Source organism: Notamacropus eugenii, chromosome 5, assembly GCF_028372415.1.
Source record: "Notamacropus eugenii isolate mMacEug1 chromosome 5, mMacEug1.pri_v2, whole genome shotgun sequence".
Taxonomy (NCBI): Eukaryota; Metazoa; Chordata; class Mammalia; order Diprotodontia; family Macropodidae; genus Notamacropus; species Notamacropus eugenii.
This window is the reverse complement of record NC_092876.1, coordinates 245,204,164-245,216,781: the sequence shown is the minus strand read 5'-3', so window position 1 is coordinate 245,216,781 and position 12,618 is coordinate 245,204,164.

The window sequence follows — 12,618 nt, the reverse complement described above, 5'->3', positions numbered from 1 at the left end:
CATGGTAACAAAAGCTACTTGAAGAAAGTTTGTAGCATCTTGGGCAGATTATAGTTGAGTCACATAGAATGAAAGGACATGAATGGGTAAATTGTAATCTTAATCGTTAGATGAGGTACCCACAGTGATAAATAGACCCAACAAAGTTAACAAGATTTTATCAGTATCAAAGTAAAGCTTTTAAATGAATTTGAATTTTATTAGTCATAAAATGTGCATTTGGAAAAAATGCAGAAAAAGAAAAATCAAGGATAACAGTAAAGGAACTAAAAAACTGGATGACAAATGTCACAATTCTCAGTAAGGAAAAGAGATAGACTTCAAATAACGGTCTACTAAAATTCCTGGAAAATTCTGGAATGCACTATTAAATGGATATTTTGTGAATTTTTTTAAAAAGGAAAATATTTAAAAGTTTCAACAAGAATAAGGCATGACAAATTAAGCTAATTTCCATTCTTTACAGGGTAACTAAACTGGTAGATACAGGAATTCTCTCCTTGTTGAAGAAAAATGAAGAGATATAGGCCCCCAAAAATAGTTCGGTTAGATGGTTTTCAAACTAGTCAAATGAGTAGACCCAAAGACCCACTAATAAGTCAGTGTCAGCTTGGAAGAAAATTTCCAGCTCTTGTCTTTTCTTGGTCGTATATGGTATTTAATCCTTATAAATTACACTGATGAAGGCATAGATAGAATTTTATGAAATATTCAAAATGCAGAAATCTAGGTGAAACAGCTAACCCTCAACAGGCTAGAATGTTGGGCTAATCTAATACAAAAAAAAATGTAATAGTTTTAAGTTCTAAGTCCTTCAAAGATTCAGGAACAAAAATAGAAATTGAAGGGGACAAAAATCTGCATGGAAATGATATGGTAATGTTAGTGACTACACGCTCAGTATACTGCATGGTGTGACATAGTGGGCAAGGAGTCATAACAAAGCAAAAACCTGATGTTATATCAACCAGACCAAGAGATATGATCACCCAAGAAGACCCTACCATAATGTGATAGGACCGCTATCTAACAATGTTTCCTCTTCCTTCCCTCTCCACAACTCCCTCTCCACGTGGCTCTTTTTTTCCCCCTAAGAGCAACAAAATTGGGATGTAATATGCCCAGGATTGGGCTAAAGCTCAAGGTGTATCTCCCTTGAGGAGTATCTTGGTTGCTGTTTGTTGTTCTATTGTGTCTGAATCTTCCATTTGGGGTTTTCTTGGCAAAGATAGTAGAGTTGGTTGCTATTTCCTTCTCCATCTCATTTTAGAGGTGAGGGTCACACAGTTGTAAGTGTCTGAGGATGGATTTGAACTGAAGTCCTCTTGATATTCCCCTAGTTGCCAGTGTATCTTGAGTATATTGGTAGCCTCTGGTTATATTGACAGATATACAAAGATCCACCCACAAGGGGTGATGGCCCTTCAGACTCAGTGCATGTCCTAGGACCTTGTCAGTTACTATACCTTGCCATGATAATCAGCACTTCCATGTGGAAAAACACTGAACCAAGCTTTACTGTATCTTTGTTGAATAATCTTTCTATGTTAGGGCAAAATAAATCTTTTGTTAATTATTCAATGACTTATGAGTGCCTCATTTTCTCCTAACATTAAACCAGAACTCACAGGATATCAGCCTGTTAGACCCACCTTGAACAGATCATATCTGGAGTGCTGGATTTAGTTTTGGACATCATATTTTAGGGAGAACTCTAATAAGCTGGAGGATAGCAAAAAGGCAGACCAGGAAGGTGAGGGAATTGTAGACTATGATGTAAAAAGATAAGATAAAAGAATTGGGGACACTTACCACCTCATTCATGCCTTAACTCAATATCTGGATTTCACCTCCTCCTTCCTGCCTTTGAGAAAACTCTGCCTTGAGACTCCACTATTCTGAATGATGTCCTTCTCACCTTAACTACTGTTTCATTAACTGCTTCATCCATGATTCTTTTCCTACTTCAAATCGTTCTCCTAACTTCTGGCACTTCTCTCTCACCCACCTACATGCCATTACCACCAATTACCAGATCCCCTTTATATGTTGTTTCCCCCTTTATAGTGCAAGCTTTTTGAAGATAGAGACAATGTTGTTTATATTTGTATCTCAGGTGCTTAGCACAGGCTTGACAATACTAAGTGTATAAATGCTCTCTAACTGTATCTTAACCTGGAGAAGAAAAACTTAAGAGAATCGTGATAGCTGTGTTCAGATATTTAAAGGGCTCTTCCCACTTATTTTTATTTTTGTTTTGTTTTACAAGCTAGTATATAAGGGTTGCAGAGAGACAGATTTTAGCTTGATATAATTAAAAAATTCCTAATAACGAAAATTGTCCAAAAGTAGATGTATCAGGATGTAGAGATTCCCTGTTATGAAAAGTGTTATCCCCACTTGTAAGCGAATAAGGAGATTCCTAATTGAGTATGAGTTGGAATAGATGACCTCAGAGTTCAGACCTTACAGCTTTGAAATCCTCTAATTCTATGGGCTTCTGACTTGTCAAATACTGATACCTTGAAGTGGAGAAATGGAGTCATCTCTGAACCAGGATGGCAATGGAACAGTAGGCCAGGGCATAAGAAAATCAATTGAAGATGCTGAAGATGCTTTGTCTAGAAAAAAGGACTCAGGGAAGCTGCTCCTATCTGCTAGACAATACTGATTAAGCTAAATACTTCCATCTTTTAACTCCTTCTGGAACTTCCTGATGTCATGACAAACTTATTCTAGGACCAGGTCTTCTCAGTATAAACAAAAATGAAAGGTTGAGCAGTTATTTAGTGAATTCAGGATACATAGATAGACAGCCAATTCAAGGAAATGAAGGCCAAAGACAGGTTATTCATTTTGATTTATCTAAATTTTCTACTGTGTCCAAATCTACCAAATCATTGTTCAGAGTTATACCTTATGAGAAACAGGTCTTACCTCAGAGTTCTGAGGCTAAATCATAAGTAGGTGGAGGACAGGCTGAAGATCTGTTTTCCAAAAACAGCCCATAATGTCTGTGGCACATAAATCAATTGGGAGAAACAAGATCTCTGCACAGGCTAATGAACATACAATAAAAGAACCAAAGAGAGGAGAGAACAAGAAGCAAGCAAATGGAAGGGAAAATGGTGCACAAGAGTTCATAAGAAGGGGGACAGAGGCTGAATTAAAGGAGGATGCACCAAACCCAACCAAACTGACTTAAGAAAGCTTAATACATATGCTTAGGAGGCAGTATGGCAACAAAGAAGAATGCTGGACTTGGCGTCACAAGACCTGGGAATCTTGACTTTTATGTGTGCCAGTTTTATGACCATGGAAATATAACGTGGCTTCTCAGATACAGCTTCGTCATCCATAAAATGGAGTTAATGATGCCAACTCTATCTGCTTCATACAGTTATGAGGAAAGCATTTTGTGAAGCTTAGAGCACCTTAGAACTCTAAGTTAATATTATTGTTGTTTAGATAATGAACAAAGCTTAAAAAAATGTAGGGGGAAGGGATAGAGAAGCTAAAGGGAGAGGAAACTGCAAGAATTTTTGCTCATGGGCTAGCTCTTTGAGCATAATGACAAACTTTAATTCCCTCCTAGGAATGAAGCCAAGGAAAGGAGACTAAGTAGTCTAGGCCAACATGTAGTCTATCCCTTACCCATCTGAAAATTGATTTTCTTCTAAAACCGTGAAATGAAAAAGGAGTAAGGGAGTGCTAATAACAGTATGTACTTACAGTGTGAGTTGAAATCTATTTAAAGGGTGAAGCTTGTTGCTAATGAGAACTTTGAAAAAAAGATAAAAAATTAGCTTACTTTAAAAAGTGAGAACAAGTGTGGTAAAAAATTAGAAGTTGCTTAAAAAAACATTGAGGAAGTTTAAATAGTGGGTACTTACTCTTCTTTCTTTTAATGGGTACAGGATGGAGGGAAGCATTGGTTAAACAAAAGCTTAGACCTGAATTCAGTAAACTGATCACTATTGATTGAGTACCTACTGTGTGTTTAGCACTGCATTAAATACTTTTGAGAACCAAATGACCTATCAGTCTTTACTATGGCAACAGCAGACTTTGTGCATCTACTATGAGGCATGTACATTTAGTCTTGTCACCCCTACAAGACTGTAAGCTCCTTGAAGGCTCATATGTTATTTGTTTTTGTACTTTTGTACTTTTCCCAGCAGCTAATGTAGTTTCCTGAATACAGTATACATGTTATAATGCTTTAACACTACAATGAATCTGAGATCTCACTGATACAGGCATTTTTTCCATCAATACAGATGGTAACTCATCAATACCTTCTTATCTAGGGCAATTCTTGTTCATGTTCCTCCACAGATCTGCAGAAACATGCTGGACGTTGTCTTCTTGGTATTTTGACATTTTATGGACACCAGTGGAATTCTCAAATTGTCCGTCTGTTACCTCTTACTCTTGCCAATGGCCTATTTCCTATTCCATTCATATATTTCCTTTCTGTCACTTCTTGGATTTGAAGTGCTTCATAAATATTAAATGAATAAATGGGTGAATGGATGATGAAGAGTATGTACTCAATAAATATTAAATGAGTGGATGAATGACTGAAAACAGCATGGCACAAAAATATATCACTATACCAAGTAGTCTTGATAGAGAACCTATTCACACAAACAATATGGCAGATATCACAGACTTTTGCTGCCATGAGGCATAAAGTTTAAGGAGGGTTGGTACAATAGCAAGAGTATGTAGAATAAGAAACTTGGGGTTCAGATCTAGTCTTTACTACTTATTGCTTGAGGTGATCTTTGTCAAGTCCATCCCTCTGTTCCTTAATTTCCTCATCTGTAAAATTGCAGTGGGGGGCGGGGTTAGGGGGGAAATTGGGTTTTATGGCTTCTTAGATTCCTTCCTCCTCTATATCTATTGTCTGATGAATATTCTGAATGTTATATAAAAATCTTATTAGAACCCTTATTTTCAGGTGCCCACAACCACCACTCAACCAACTTTTGAATTTAGATTACCAGTGCTCAGGTTCAGCCTGAAGGTGAATTATTTTCAAAAGTTTGAGTTAAATTTATTAACCCAGTTTTGAATTTTTAGGACAGGAAAACATATGTTAATTTTCCCAATGGCATTTTTGCACTCCAATAAGTCAATAACAACTGCATTTCCAACCTCTCATATATAAAATAGCATACGTCAATGTTTTACATTGCTTTTGTTTCTATTTATGAAGATTTGAGGTTTTTTAAATGTTATTTGGGGGTTTGGAATTTTTAAAATTAAAATAGAAAATCTTAAAAGATACATGTTTAAGGGATGTAGGTGTGTGTTACCCATGTGTGTCCACATGAATCTGTCTAAATGTGGCTCTCAGAGAGGCATAAATAGATATCTCTAGAATCTCTTCTGTCCATTCTACTCTAACAGAGATTTTGATTCCTAGTAGGGAAGCAGGAGGTTAAGACACGACAAGACAAGAGGCTAGCTACTCTGTTTTCATCAGAATGAGTGTACTAAGCTGGAATTATATCTATCCACCTAGCTAAATATTATTAATTTGGGGAAAATTATTCTTAGTGATTGATATGCTATCCCTTAATGGGGAATGCATACTCCAAGCTATACTTCCAAGACCCATCAAATGCCATTTTCATAGTGAACATAAGTAGCAAACCACAATAAACCCATTTATTTGATACAGTAGCAAATAGAAATCAGAGAAGATACACAGATGAGAATGTATGTCAGATAATACACAGAGTAAATCATTTGGGATAAAAAATCTTAGCTCAGTCAAGAGAGAGTCCCATATCTCACCCAAGAGGAAATTCTTCAGTCTCCAGAGTAGTAAGCTAGGAATAGAGACAGGATCAAGGTGACAGCCCCATATATTTTGGTTTCTCTCCAGAGTCTTTTTCTCCCTTCAGGGACCTGAAGAGTGTCTGGAACTGAATGTCTTCTCTCTCAAAGCCGGAAGCCAGAAGACCAGGATTTATCTTCCCTCAAGTTCTCAGTAACTCCACCCCTAACAAAAGCATGAAGTAATGAGTAATCAATTTCCATCAATAAAGAAGGGTGTAACGCAAGTGAGCTTTGATGCATAGGTTACAAATGTAACATATATGCCAAGGAACCCTGATATTCAATGTAAGTATTTCTGTTCCTTTTGAGCTCCTAGAGTTGTGTGAAAAAGTAATTTCTAAGCTAAACTTAGCCCAAGGATACACTTTGCAATGATTAAGAGGAACCCTATTGAAGACCTAATCTTCCCTGTTCTGCTATAGTAGAGTCCAGTATAATAATAATAATAATAATAATAATAATAATAATAATAATATAACTATCTGGCCCTACAGGACAAAAGAGAGGATGGGGACAAGGGAAGGGAGGGATGATAGAGGAGAGGGCAGATTGGTGATGGGGGCAGTTGGAGTGCTCGGTGTTTTAGGGTGGGGGGAAGGGACAAATGGGGAGAAAATTTGGAACCCAAAATGTTGTGAAAATGAATGTTAAAAGTTAAATAAATAAATTTTAAAAAAATTAAAATAATAATAATATAACTATAAAATAGAGCATATTTGAAGGTTAATTGAGCCAAGATGGAGATAAAAACAATAACAATTAAGCTTTTAGAGTAGGTATCAATCAGTCTCTCTCTGACAGATTCACAGTCCTTTACTAACATCACTAGGTATCCAAATTTTGAGTTGCTATTTTACCTTAAATCAAAGTGAATAAAGACTAGAAATCAAAGGATGTAGGCATAGTACATAATATATCTCTAAATCTATGAGTATGTGAGAGGAATATCTCTGTTTTTCTACCATGATGACTCCTTATGGGTAAGAGGTGACACTGAGTTTTTAAAGGCAATGCTAACAGTCAAGCTCTAGTGCCAAATCAGAAAAGTTTCAAGTACAGACTCAATGATGGATTGTATATCTGTAATCTGATGATCAGTCAAGCTAAGGGACTAAGGCAGGAATATAAGCTCCATGAGGAAGGGACTTTTAAAAAATTATACCCAGCACATACAGCACAGTATCATACCTAGTAGCTTCCCAATACATGTTTGTTCAATAGAATAAAACTGAGAAATAAGTAGATTGGGAGAAATTTCCAAAAGGCAGATCCCACCAGAAAACTGCCTGTCCACTATAGCTACTCAAAAGTGTAATGGGATGCTTTGGAAGTAGTGGGTTCAACTTCATGAGAGGTTTTCAAGCAATAAAGGAACAAATGTCAGGGACATTATAAAAAGAATTTCTATTGAGATACGGGTTGGATTAAATTGTCTCTAACATCCTTTGAAACTCAAATTCTGAAAATTTGATTCAATTCTAAAAACTGTTATTGAGTAACTATCATATGCCAGGGAATCACTAGACTTTGGGAATACAAAGACAAAAATGAAGTGGGACTTGCCTTCAAGGAACTTCTCTTCCCCAGGGTGGAGACGTAAAGTAAGGACAATGTATAATTTAATTTTTAAAAAACATGAGGAACATGCAAAGTAATTTTTAGAAAGAAGTTCTTTTTATTTCAATGACATCTGGGCAACACAGTGGATAAAGCACTAGACATGGAGTCAAGAAGATCTGAGTTTAAATTTTCTCTCAGATATTTATTAGTTCTGTGACTCTAGGCAAGTCATAAACCATATATCTTCTATATAATGGAGATAATAATAGCACCTACTTCCCAGAGTTGTTTTGAGAACCAAAGGAAATAATCAGTACAAAGCACTTAACCAACCACCTAGTGCATAGTATGCTTTTCTAAAATGAAAAAAAATGAAGAGGTTTCTGAGGTGATATTTTGTAAAACTCTTCCATGGATAGCACATTAACCTGTATTTTAAAAATGAGCAGATGTGTAACAAACAAACAACACCCCCAAAACCTAACAAGCAAGACACAGAATTCAGAAGACATTTTTAGGACTGGGTCCTAGAAACCTAACAACACATGAGCAAGGAACTGCTAGGGAAATGAGAAGACATGTCAAAAGTTTCTTTTATTGCCAATTGTAACCACAAATTATATTGTATAGACATTGGTGGAACAACAGATTTCACCTTCTTCCACATAGGAAACTCAGTGGTAATTTCACTAAAATATGATTGGAAACAGTGGTGTAAGAAATTGACTGGAAATAATCATGGTAAGAGCAAAAAGAAAAAAAGAAATCAGAAAATCTTAAAGGCTCTACAGTCTAGAGGCTTGGAAAGTTGTCTTTCATTAGGATATAGATGTCCTCTCCAATGGTAGGGAAAGAATTTCTTCTCTAGAATGAGTTCTATCCTTTCCTCTTGTCTAAAATTTTTCTTCAGCATTTTTTTGGGGTATCCTTTAGCAAGCTGTTGACCTGCTTTTCATACTTTTCTTGCATCTCTCTCATTTCTCTTCCCAGTTTTTCCTCCACCTCTCTAACTTGATTTTCAAAATCCTTTTTGAGCTCTTCCATGGCCTGAGCCCATTGAATATTTATTCTGGGTGTTTGGGATACAGAAGTCTTGACTTCTGTGTCTTTTCCTGATGGTAAGCATTGTTCTTCCTCATCAGAAAGGAAGGGAGGAGATATCTGTTCACCAAGAAAGTAACCTTCTATGGTCTTATTTTTTTTCCCCTTTTCTGGGCATTTTCCCAACCAGTGACTTGACTGTTGAGCTTCCTCTTCACACTTATCTCACCTCCAGATCCAGCCAGCCAGTAACTGGGGTCTGAGATTCAAATGCTGCTTACCAGCCTCAGGGCTTTTGGTGGGGCGAGGCTACTATTCAGTGTGAGATTAAGTTCAGGTGCTTGGGTTGGGGCAGGGCCTCCACATGGGGCTCAGTTCCTTCAGGGGGTTTATGCAGAGATCTTCAACAATGGATCCAGGCTCCTGCCTGCTTTGGGAGCCCTTGTCTGCTGCTGCCTCAGCTGCTGACTCCTGAGGGGGTCTGAGTTATGGGGACACCCCACTCCCCTCTCAGCCACCCAAAAAGACTCTCTCACTGACCTTTGTCACCTGTGGGTGGAAGGACCTGCGCTGCCGCTAGAGATTCTGTCCCTGAAGCTTGCTGGGATCTGCTCCTCTCGGTGCCTCATGACCAAGGCAGGGCTGGGCTCTGCTCCAGGTCCAGTGCGCTATGGATCTTTGGTGTCAGTTTTTCAGGGCTCTCTGGAACAGAAATCTCCTCCACTCCATTGTTCTATGGCTTCTGTTGCTCCCGAATTTGTTGGGAGTTCTTCTTTACAGGTAATTTATGGGCTGTGGGTTTGGAGCTAGTATATGTGTATCTTTCTACTCCGCCATCTTGGCTCCTCCCCCTCTTGCCTAAAATTTTGATTTCCACCTAGTACCTTGTCAAATCAAAAATCCTACCAGTTATGATGCTTTGCTGTTAAATTCACATGTTCTGGTCTTGTTTTATCAAAAGAGGGCAGAACTCAAGATAGAATTGTAATGTTAATGGAATTGAAGATCTTCCCTGCCCAATGATAGATCTCATGTGGAGCCCATTAAGGGAAGCTTGCTTAGGGGAGGTTTGCTTGCTTAAAGTCTTTCACACCTTTTAGTAATTAGGCACTGAAGCATGTGGGTTGTGATGCCTTCTGGATCTATCTATCTATCTATCATCTATCTATCTATCTATCTATCTATCTATCTATCTGTCTATTTATATTTATATATATCATTTATCTATCTATCTACCTATCTATCTATCTGTCTATCTATCTATCTATCTATCTGTCTATTTATATTTATATATATATCATTTATCTATCTATCTACCTACCTATCTATCTCTCTATCTCTCTCTCTCTCTATCTATCTATCTATCTATCTATCTATCTATCTATCTATATATATATATCTATATCTATATCTATATAGATATATATATATCTATATAGATATAGATATATTCGGAGATTAGCATTTTGCTTCAGGGCTCACTTATTGGAAGAAGGTCCTGTGATTTGGTGGGATGTGACTCTGGGTAACCATTAAGGAGCACCCCCCCCTTTAAAACCCTGATATTGGTGCTTCTTTCTCTGGTAACTGTATGTATGTATGTAATACTCAGACAGTTGATTTGTCTGTTGATCTGTGATATATGTATTGCTTATGGTCACATAGAAGCCCTATCTGTTGATCTTTATGCTATTTTCTCTGTTTGTAATTTATGCCTGTAATTTCTGTTTGTATTTTCTCTGAAGTTCACAGTGCTGACTTTTCCCCCTGAATTAAGTGAATGATATATGTGTTTGATTAAAGTAAGATGGTTAACCCCTTTAAAACTTCTTCCCTTTAAAAAAAAAAAAAAAGCAGATTGAAGAACCTATACTAGCAGATCATCCTGGGTATGCTAGAGTGCTATGATAAGAGTCTATGAATATTGCCTACTATTCCTTCCCCTTTCTAAGAGACAAAACAAAATATACTACTATGTGAGGAATTAAAAGTTTGATTTCATAGTATGTTTGTTTTTTTTTTATGGACTTCTGATGTAATATGAAAGAAATACCCAGGTTCTAGGAGTAAGAAAAATATTTGCTTCTCTTTTTCATCCAGCTGATGTTTTGAACTTCCATTTTTCTTAACTATGGATCAATATTAGGACATGCACAATGGAAAACCCTCAGGTCCTGGAATAAGAGGCCTTGGATTCAAACCCTGCCTTTAAGTATTACATCCTGTCTATTGTTGAGAAGTTATTAAACTTTCCTAAGCCTCACTTTGCTCAGTGTAAAACGGAGGGTAGAGTTAGACAGATGACCTTTAGGATCCAGTCCCGATCTACATCTATGAACTTATTTTTTTCTTTTACAACTCTAATATTTGAAAAGATTTGTGATTTTCTTAGTGTGGGTAGGTACTCCCTTCTGTAGTACATGATTTCATGAACAGAAGCCAAGATAACAACAACTACAAGGTAGCTGTTAGGCACTTCCTCCCACTAAGCCAGTAGGCTAGTCCTCCTGGGAGAGTTTGTTGCTAGACCTATATTCCCAAATCTTCTCAGCTTAGTAGGACTCATGAAATTTAGCTCTCTGGCTAAAAATGTTAAAACCTTAGGGTGTGCTAGAATTCAATTAGAATAAACTTGGGAGAGCTGATTGTTATATTTTTTTGTTTGAACATTTACACCTCAGGAATTGGTAAATGTTACAAATTAAGCCTTGATTTGTTGTTTTGTCGGTCACCCAGCCTAAATAATATGATGGGGAGAAAATATTGATAATTCAAATTAAATTTATTTTTTAATTTGTTTATTTTTAGTTTACAACATTCAGTTCCACAAGCTTTTGAATTTTAAATTTTTCCCCTCCCTCCCCTCTCCTCTCTTCCAGATGATGTGCAATCTGATATAGGCTCTACATATACATTCATATTAAACATGTTTTCACAACAGTCATGTTGTAATGAAGAATTATAATCAATGGAACGAACCATGAGAAAGAAGAAACAAAACAAAGGAAGGGTGGAGAGAGAGAGAGAGAGAGCAAACAGCATGCTTCCATCTGCATTCAGACTCCATAGTTCTTTCTCTGGATGTGGATAGCATTTTCCATCATAAGCCTTTTGCAGTTGTCTTACAACACTGCATTGTTGAGAAGGGCCAAGTCTATCAAAGTTAGTCATTATACAATGTGACTGTAACTGTACAGTGTTCTCCTGGTTCTGCTCCCCTCACTCAGCATCATTTCATATGTCTTTCCAGGTTTTTTTGAAGACTGCCTGTTTTTCATTTCTTATAGCACAGTGGTATTCCATTACATTCATATACCACAATTGGTTCAGCCATTCCCTAACTGATGGGCCTCCCCTCAATTTCCAATTCTTGGCCACCACAAAAAGAGCTGTTATAAATATTTTTGTACATATGGGTTCCGTTCCCGTTTGTATGATCTCTTTGGAATACAGCCCTGGGAGTGGTATTGCTGGGTCAAAGGGTATGCACATTTTTATAGCCCTTTGGATATAGTTCTCAAATGCTCTCCAGAATGATTGGATCAGTTCACAACTCCACCAACAATGAATTAGTGTTCCAATTTTCCCACATCTTCTCCAGCATTTATAGTTTTCCTATTTTGTCATGTTAGCTAATCTGATAGGTGTGATGTGGTACCTAAAAGTTGTTTTGATTTGCATTTCTCTAATCAATAGTGATTTACAGCATTTTTTCATATGACTATAGATAGCTTTGATGTCTTCCTCTGAAAACTGTCTGTTCATATCCTTCAATCATTTATCAGCTGGGGTCAAATTAAATTTATAAGTGTGCTGAGGGTGCATTTTTTTTGGAGCGCCTGTTTTTAAATTTTTACCAGCACATAAGACTTTATTTTAAAGCCTTGTAAAAAAAAAAAAAAGCTAGCATAAAATGTTTCTATTTTATCCCAAATGAAGGATCAACACCTTTTTTTGTGTGTTGTAAATCTCTTATTGTTTCAATTTCAGCAACTGTCATCACTGATTATGGACAAAAACAATATGAAAACTAGGGTGACCATTGCTTAAAATGTTTGATTGAAGTGTTTGCTGTTTTGAAGCTCTCATCTCCTTTCTATGTTTCAAAGTCAAGACAACTGTGTTAAGCACACATTGAAAATGCCAGGAATGAACCAAAAGAAC